This window comes from Misgurnus anguillicaudatus, chromosome 19 (genome assembly GCF_027580225.2).
Source record: "Misgurnus anguillicaudatus chromosome 19, ASM2758022v2, whole genome shotgun sequence".
Taxonomy (NCBI): Eukaryota; Metazoa; Chordata; class Actinopteri; order Cypriniformes; family Cobitidae; genus Misgurnus; species Misgurnus anguillicaudatus.
The window spans coordinates 13,293,079-13,302,735 of NC_073355.2; positions in this window are offsets into that span (position 1 = coordinate 13,293,079).

The following is a 9,657-nucleotide window of genomic DNA, read 5'->3' on the forward strand; positions in this document are numbered from 1 at the left end:
CTGCTATTTTTTCAACATGCAGACATTTTGTTAATACTTTGATTTGGAATTAAATGTGTAATGTTTTCAATACATTTGAAATAAGGAAATAAACTCTATTTATAACATTTTTGCACTTTATTCACTTTTATTAGTACACTGCTATTTTTTTAAACACCATTGCATAACATAACACTTGTTGATGCTAAAGTCTTGCTTTTCAAAGCATCTGGGAGAAGCAAAGCACAACAAAACCCATTGTCACAGAAGATGGACAAACTGAAGCCTACAGTTTATAAGATACAAATGTTAGATTTGTAACAAGAATTTATATTGTACCTATTTTGGTTTGGTTGTAATTGCTTTGTAAATATAATACAAAAATAAAATATTTAAAAAAAGTATTAGTGTGCATTACGTCACAATTACGTCACGAGGCGCTCGACGATGTAATGTTTGAGTTGGTTTCTAAGGGCAACGGTGAGAGTTGAAGAAAGAAAATCAGCGTTTAAGCGACAGGTAAATCCAAACTTTTATCTATTTTTTAACTAAACATAACATAGACTGTGTTTAAAATGGAGTAAACATCACTGCTGTCGTGCTTAGATTTTTTTTTATCGTGAGTTATGTTTACCTCACGTGATCTGCTAACTGTCAAGCGGTTGGTCGCCTTTTCATTACTTATGCAGTTGTCATGTCGCATTTCTACACTTGTTAATGATGGCCTTGGCCAAATGTTTACAGTATGGATCGTGAATTTAGACATTTATTGAAGATAATTTACATGTTTAAGTGCTAATCTTTATTCGGAGCAGATCGGAATGAGACACTTGCTCTATATTATTTGTTGTGTGAATTTAAGGAGGCACAGACAGTTAGCTTTCACCTTTTATTAATGTTATAAATCTGGATTTTGTTGGCTGCGTTGTCACATTGTTGGTTGAATAAGATCTCGCACGCTTTATCTCAGTTGGCTTTTTATATGTTAAAAAACCTTGCGTCACTTTGTGATAGATGGGTTCATGGTTTGTCCTGGTGAAACTGGCCATTGTTCTTAATAACCCTCTGTATATAGTTCTTATTTTTTGTTGATTTATTTTGTATTTTCCTTAATTTTTTTTTTACAATTATTGTCTGTTTGAATGTATTGACATTTTTTGCTTTTATTGTTAATTTGTATGTGAATTGTCATTAAACAAAGCATTAAAAAAGAGGACTTTTAAAAATCAAGGTTTGTTTTTAATTTAGTCCTGCCCTGAACAAGTTATTTCACATAAGACATGTTTACATAAAGTTTGCAACAAAGAATAATAACAGAATTTCTAATAAAAAATGGCCCAGTTCAGATGTTTATCTGGTCCTAAGGCTGTACAATCTTACCTGGACAATCAATTACAGTTTTTGTGTTTTTTGAGAGTTGTTCAAACGTTTCTTGTTTGTCCTCACCCATTAAATATTCCAGGTCCTGCAGAATCTGCTGCATATTTGACCTCTGTCTAGCAATAACTGTATGATGTTGAGATTAATCTTTTCACATTGAGGACAATCAGGAGACTCATACACAACTATAAAAAAAAATTATTCCTACAAAGATAATTAAGTAAATTAAACAAAGATTTTTTTGTTGAAAGGGGGTTGATTTATTAGTGTGTGTTTACTGAATGAAATAAGCATAATCACCCAGCTAACAAATATTATTTTGTTGACTAGACTTAGATATGTAAGTGTTTTTCCAACTCGTTTGGTCCCTGTTTGTTGAGTGTACTCAATAATGCGCTTGCGATAAGTTGCCTTAAAAAATTTAAGTTTACTCAACTTTTTCTTAACTTTTTCTTACAGTAAATAGATACAAACATTCAGTGATGGTCAGGTGGGAGTAAATTACAATTTACCCTGTCCATACACCTGACTTTAAAATGTATGGTATTGACTTCCTGTTCGTCACTGAATGTTTGCATATTTTGTAATAGTTGTGTATGAGTCTCTTGATTGTCCTCAATGTGAAAAGATGAATCTCAACATCATACAGTCACTTGTGAACAGGGTTCAAGTATGCAGAAGATGCTGAAAATCAAAGACAACTATCGCAAAACATAACAATTGATTGTGCAGGTAACATTGTGCAGTATTAAGAATCAGTAAACTTTTTAATTGGGTTATTAATAGAAATTCTGTTCTTATTCTGTGTTGTAAACGTTGTGTGAACATTTTGCATGTGAAATAACTTATTTTTTAAAATTTCTTTTGGTATTCTAAAATTCTAAGCATTTAAGCAGTATTTATACACATACATTTACATTTAATTTGTAGTCAGGTAAGGAGCAATGAGGAGAGAGAAAAACTTGCCTCACACCTTTTGCTTGTAACACTCAATAAGTAAGAGTCATGGGCACATCATTTATTCATTTTGTTTCATTTGCAAATGAAATTGAAGTGATTTTTGATAAAAAAAGCTTTAGATTTAGGTCCAGACTGAACTGAACTATTCCAGCACTTATCATACTAGAAAATTCTATCAATGTTTATTTGCAGCCTTGTAACTGAGACCTGTTGCAGTATTTTGTATCACCATAACGCTTCACGGTAGACTTTATTTTTTTGTCCTACAGAAACTGCCTGTCATTTTTCTGGGTTAATCAGGATCACTTACTCAATCAAATGGATGAATGAATGACAGCTGTTAATTATCGTGAAGTTTTCTAGCTAAAAATTGCACATGAATGCCTTCTGATGTCCTTTTTACCTTTTCAGAGCCTGCTCACGTCATGCCTGCAAATCCAGAGCCTGCTCACATCATGCCTGCAAATCCAGAGCCTGCTCAGGTCTTGCCTGCAAATCCAGAGCCTGCACACGTCATGCCTGCAAATCCAGAGCCTGCTCACATCATGCCTGCAAATCCAGAGCCTGCTCAGGTCTTGCCTGCAAATCCAGAGCCTGCACACGTCATGCCTGCAAATCCAGAGCCTGCTCACATCATGCCTGCAAATCCAGAGCCTGCTCACGTCGTGCCTGCAAATCCAGAGCCTGCTCAGGTCATGTCTGCAAATCCAGAGCCTGCTCACGTCATGCCTGCAAATCCAGAGCCTGCTCACGTCGTGCCTGCAAATCCAGAGCCTGCTCAGGTCATGCCTGCAAATCCAGAGCCTGCTCACATCATGACTGCAAATCCAGAGCCTGCTCACATCATGCCTGCAAATCCAGAGCCTGCTCAGGTCATGCCTGCAAATCCAGAGCCTGCGCACGTCATGCCTGCAAATCCAGAGCCTGCTGACATCATGCCTGCAAATCCAGAGCCTGCTCACGTCGTGCCTGCAAATCCAGAGCCTGCTCAGGTCATGCCTGCAAATCCAGAGCCTGCTCACGTCATGCCTGCAAATCCAGAGCCTGCGCACGTCATGCCTGCAAACCAGAGCCTGCTCACGTCACGCCTGCCAGGCCAGAGCCAGCTCGGTGCCGGCCAATCCAGACCCTGTTCAGTGCCTGCCAAGCCACAGCCTGCTCAGTGCCTGCCAAGACAGAGCCTGCTCTGTGCCCACCATGTCAGAGCCTGCTCTGTGCCTGCCAAGCCTGAGCCTGCTCAGTGCCTGACAAGCTAAAACCTGCTCTGTGCCTGCCATGCCAGAACCTGCTCAGTGCCTGCCAAGCCAGAGCCTGCTCAGTCCCTGCCATGCTGCCAGAGCCAGGGCCTGCTCAGTGCCTGCTAAGCCAGAGTCTGCTCAGTGCTTATCAAGCCAGTACCATCTCAGTGCCTACCAAGCCAGAGCCTTCCCAATGCCTGCCAAGCCAGAGCCTGCTCAGTGCCTGCCAAGCCAGAGCCTGCTCAGTGCATGCCAAGCCAGAGCCTGCTCAATGTCTGCAAAGCCTGGGCCTGTGCCTGCCAGAGCCTGTCCAGTGGCTGCTTTGCCAAGCCAGAGCCTGCTCACATCATGCCTGCAAACCAGAGCCTGCTCACCTCATGCCTGCCAAGCCAGAGCAGGCATGAAGGTAAAAAAAGGTGCGAGGTAAGTGAAGGTAAAAAAGGTGCGAGGTAAGTGAAGGTAAAAAAAGGTGCGAGGTAAGTGAAGGTAAAAAAGGTGCGAGGTAAGTGAAGGTAAAAAAGGTGTGAGGTAAGTAAAAGTAAAAAAGGTGCGAGGTAAGTGAAGGTAAAAAAGGTGCGAGGTAAGTGAAGGTAAAAAAGGTGCGAGGTAAGTAAAGGTAAAAAAAGGTGCAAGGTAAGTGTAGGTAACAAAACAAACAAAAAGGTGCAAGGTAAGTGAAGGTATAAAAAACAAACAAAATGGTGCGAGGTAAGGGAAGGTAACTAAACAAACAAAAAGGTGCAAGGTAAGTGAAGGTAACAAAACAAACAAAACAAACAAAAAGGTGCAAGGTAAGTGAAGGTAACAAAACAAACAAAAACAAAACAAACAAAAAGGTGCGAGGTAAGTGAAGGTAACAAAACAAACAAAAACAAAACAACAAAAAGGTGCAAGGTAAGTGAAGGTATAAAAAACAAACAAAATGGTGCGAGGTAAGTGAAGGTAACAAAACAAACAAAAAGGTGCAAGGTAAGTGAAGGTAACTAAACAAACAAAAAGGTGCGAAGTAAGTGAAGGTAACAAAACAAACAAAAACAAAACAAACAAAAAGGTGCAAGGTAAGTGAAGGTAACAAAACAAACAAAAACAAAACAAACAAAAAGGTGTGAGGTAAGTGAAGGTAACAAAACAAACAAAAAGGTGCGAGGTAAGGGAAGGCAACTAAACAAACAAAAAGGTGCGAGGTAAGTGAAGGTAACAAAACAAACAAAAACAAAACAAACAAAAAGGTGCAAGGTCAGTGAAGGTAACTAAACAAACAAAAACAAAACAAACAAAAAGGTACGAGGTAAGTGAAGGTAACAAAACAAACACAAAACAAAACAAACAAAAAGGTGCAAGGTAAGTGAAGGTAACTAAACAAACAAAAACAAAACAAACAAAAAGGTACGAGGTAAGTGAAGGTAACTAAACAAACAAAAACAAAACAAACAAAAAGGTGCAAGGTAAGTGAAGGTAACTAAACAAACAAAAACAAAACAAACAAAAAGGTGCAAGGTAAGTGAAGGTATAAAAAACAAACAAAATGGTGCGAGGTAAGTGAAGGTAACAAAACAAACAAAAACAAAACAAACAAAAAGGTGCAAGGTAAGTGAAGGTATAAAAAACAAACAAAATGATGTGAGGTAAGTGAAGGTAACAAAACAAACAAAAACAAAACAAACAAAAAGGTGCAAGGAAAGTGAAGGTAACAAAACAAACAAAAACAAAACAAACAAAAAGGTGCAAGGTAAGTGAAGATATAAAAAACAAACAAAATGGTGCGAGGTAAGTGAAGGTAACAAGACAAACACAAAACAAAACAAACAAAAAGGTGCAAGGTAAGTGAAGGTATAAAAAACAAACAAAAACAAAACAAACAAAAAGGTACGAGGTAAGTGAAGGTAACAAAACAAACACAAAACAAAACAAACAAAAAGGTGCAAGGTAAGTGAAGGTAACTAAACAAACAAAAACAAAACAAACAAAAAGGTACGAGGTAAGTGAAGGTAACTAAACAAACAAAAACAAAACAAACAAAAAGGTGCAAGGTAAGTGAAGGTAACTAAACAAACAAAAACAAAACAAACAAAAAGGTGCAAGCTAAGTGAAGGTATAAAAAACAAACAAAATGGTGCGAGGTAAGTGAAGGTAACAAAACAAACAAAAACAAAACAAACAAAAAGGTGCAAGGTAAGTGAAGGTATAAAAAACAAACAAAATGGTGCGAGGTAAGTGAAGGTAACAAAACAAACAAAAACAAAACAAACAAAAAGGTGCAAGGTAAGTGAAGGTATAAAAAACAAACAAAATGATGCGAGGTAAGTGAAGGTAACAAGACAAACACAAAACAAAACAAACAAAAAGGTACGAGGTAGGTGAAGGTAACAAAACAAACACAAAACAAACAAAAAGGTGCAAGGTAAGTGAAGGTAACTAAACAAACAAAAACAAAACAAACAAAAAGGTACAAGGTAAGTGAAGGTAACAAGACAAACAAAAACAAAACAAACAAAAAGGTGCGAGGTAAGTGAAGGTAACAAAACAAACACAAAACAAACAAAAAGGTGCAAGGTAAGTGAAGGTAACTAAACAAACAAAAACAAAACAAACAAAAAGGTACGAGGTAAGTGAAGGTAACTTAACAAACACAAAACAAACAAAATGGTGCAAGGTAAGTGAAGGTAACTAAACAAACAAAAACAAAACAAACAAAAATGTACAAGGTAAGTGAAGGTAACAAAACAAACAAAAACAAAACAAACAAAAAAGGTGCGAGGTAAGTGAAGGTATAAAAAACAAACAAAAAGGTGCAAGGTAAGTGAAGGTAAAACAAACAAACAAAAGGTGCGAGGTAAGTGAAGGTAACAAAACAATCAAAAACAAAACAAACAAAAAGGTGTAAGGTAAGTGAAGGTATAAAAAACAAACAAAATGGTGTGAGGTAAGTGAAGGTAACAAAACAAACAAAAACAAAACAAACAAAAAGGTGCAAGGTAAGTGAAGGTATAAAAAACAAACAAAATTATGCGAGGTAAGTGAAGGTAACAAAACAAACAAAAACAAAACAAACAAAAAGGTGCGAGGTAAGTGAAGGTAACAAAACAAACAAAAACAAAACAAACAAAAAGGTGCAAGGAAAGTGAAGGTATAAAAAACAAACAAAATGGTGCGAGGTAAGTGAAGGTAACAAGACAAACACAAAACAAAACAAACAAAAAGGTGCAAGGTAAGTGAAGGTATAAAAAACAAACAAAAACAAAACAAACAAAAAGGTGCGAGGTAAGTGAAGGTAACTAAACAATCAAAAACAAAAAACAAAAGGTGCGAGGTAAGTGAAGGTAACAAAACAAACAAAAAGGTGCAAGGTAAGTGAAGGTAACAAAAGAAACAAAAACAAAACAAACAAAATGGTGCGAGGTAGGTGAAGGTAACAAAACAAACAAAAAGGTGCGAGGTAAGTGAAGGTAACAAAACAAACAAAAACAAAACAAACAAAAAGGTGCAAGGTAAGTGAAGGTATAAAAAACAAACAAAGTGGTGCGAGGTAAGTGAAGGTAACAAAACAAACAAAAACAAAACAAACAAAAAGGTGCGAGGTAAGTGAAGGTAACTAAACAAACAAAAAGGTGCGAGGTAAGTGAAGGTAACAAAACAAACAAAAAGGTGCGAGGTAAGTGAAGGTAACAAAACAAACCAAAAGGTGCGAGGTAAGTGAAGGTAACAAAACAAAGAAAAAGGTGCGAGGTAAGTGAAGGTATAAAAAACCCAAATGATGCGAGGTAAGTGAAGGTAACTAAACAAACAAAAAGGTGCGAGGTAAGTGAAGGTAACTAAACAAACAAACAAAAACAAAACAAACAAAAGGTGCGAGGTAAGTGAAGGTATAAAAAACAAACAAAATGGTGCGAGGTAATTGAAGGTAACAAAACAAACAAAAACAAAACAAACAAAAAGGTGCGAGGTAAGTGAAGGTAACTAAACAAACAAACAAAAACAAAACAAACAAAAAGGTGTGAGGTAAGTGAAGGTATAAAAACAAACAAAATGGTGCAAGGTAAGTGAAGGTAACTAAACAAACAAAAAGGTGCCTGCAAATCCAGAGCCTGCTCACGTCATGCCTGCAAATCCAGAGCCTGCGCACGTCATGCCTGCAAATCCAGAGCCTGCTCACGTCATGCCTGCAAATCCAAAGCCTGCTCACGTCGTGCCTGCAATTCCAGAGCCTGCTCACGTCGTGCCTGCAAATCCAGAGCCTGCTCACGTCGTGCCTGCAAATCCAGAGCCTGCTCACGTCATGCCTGCAAATCCAGAGCCAGCTCACATCATGCCTGCAAATCCAGAGCCTTCTCAGGTCATGCCTGCAAATCCAGAGCCTGCTCACGTCGTGCCTGCAATTCCAGAGCCTGCTCAGGTCGTGCCTGCAAATCCAGAGCCTGCTCACATCATGCCTGCAAATCCAGAGCCTGCGCACGTCATGCCTGCAAACCAGAGCCTGCTCACCTCATGCCTGCCAAGCCAGAGCCTGCTCACGTCACGCCTGCCAGGCCAGAGCCAGCTCGGTGCCGGCCAATCCAGACCCTGTTCAGTGCCTGGCAAGCCACAGCCTGCTCAGTGCCTGCCAAGACAGAGCCTGCTCTGTGCCCACCATGTCAGAGCCTGCTCTGTGCCTGCCAAGCCTGAGCCTGCTCAGTGCCTGACAAGCTAAAACCTGCTCTGTGCCTGCCATGCCAGAACCTGCTCAGTGCCTGCCAAGCCAGAGCCTGCTCAGTCCCTGCCATGCTGCCAGAGCCAGGGCCTGCTCAGTGCCTGCTAAGCCAGAGTCTGCTCAGTGCTTATCAAGCCAGTACCATCTCAGTGCCTACCAAGCCAGAGCCTTCCCAATGCCTGCCAAGCCAGAGCCTGCTCAGTGCCTGCCAAGCCAGAGCCTGCTCAGGGCATGCCAAGCCAGAGCCTGCTCAATGTCTGCAAAGCCTGGGCCTGTGCCTGCCAGAGCCTGTCCAGTGGCTGCTTTGCCAAGCCAGAGCCTGCTCACGTCATGCCTGCAAACCAGAGCCTGCTCACCTCATACCTGCCAAGCCAGAGCAGGCATGAAGGTAAAAAAAGGTGCGAGGTAAGTGAAGGTAAAAAAGGTGCGAGGTAAGTGAAGGTAAAAAAGGTGCGAGTTAAGTGAAGGTAAAAAAAGGTGCGAGGTAAGTGAAGGTAAAAAAGGTGCCAGGTAAGTGAAGGTAAAAAAGGTGCGAGGTAAGTGAAGGTAAAAAAAGGTGTGAGGTAAGTGAAGGTAAAAAAAGGTGCGAGGTAAGTGAAGGTAAAAAAAGGTGCGAGGTAAGTGAAGGTAAAAAAAGTGTGAGGTAAGTGAAAGTAAAAAAGGTGCGAGGTAAGTGAAGTTAAAAAAGGTGCGAGGTAAGTGAAGGTAAAAAAGGTGCGAGGTAAGTGAAGGTAAAAAAAGGTGCAAGGTAAGTGTAGGTAACAAAACAAACAAAAATGTGCAAGGTAAGTGAAGGTATAAAAAACAAACAAAATGGTGCGAGGTAAGTGAAGGTAACAAAACAAACAAAAAGGTGCGAGGTAACGGAAGGTAACTAAACAAACAAAAAGGTGCGAGGTAAGTGAAGGTAACAAAACAAACAAAAAGGTGCAAGGTAAGTGAAGGTATAAACAAACAAAGTGAAGGTAAAAACAAACAAAAAGGTGCGAGGTAAGTGAAGGTAACAAAACAAACAAAGACAAAACAAACAAAAAGGTGCAAGGTAAGTGAAGGTAACAAAACAAACAAACAAAAAAAAAAGGTGCAAGGTAAGTGAAGGTAACAAAACAAACAAAAACAAAACAAACAAAAAGGTGCGAGGTAAGTGAAGGTAACTAAACAATCAAAAACAAAAAACAAAAGGTGCAAGGTAAGTGAAGGTAACAAAACAAACAAAAAGGTGCGAGGTAAGTGAAGGTAACAAAAGAAACAAAAACAAAACAAACAAAATGGTGCAAGGTAAGTGAAGGTAACAAAACAAACAAAAAGGTGCGAGGTAAGTGAAGGTAACAAAACAAACAAAAACAAAACAAACAAAAAGGTGCGAGGTAAGTGAAGGTAACAAAACAAACAAAAAGGTGCGAGGTATGTGAA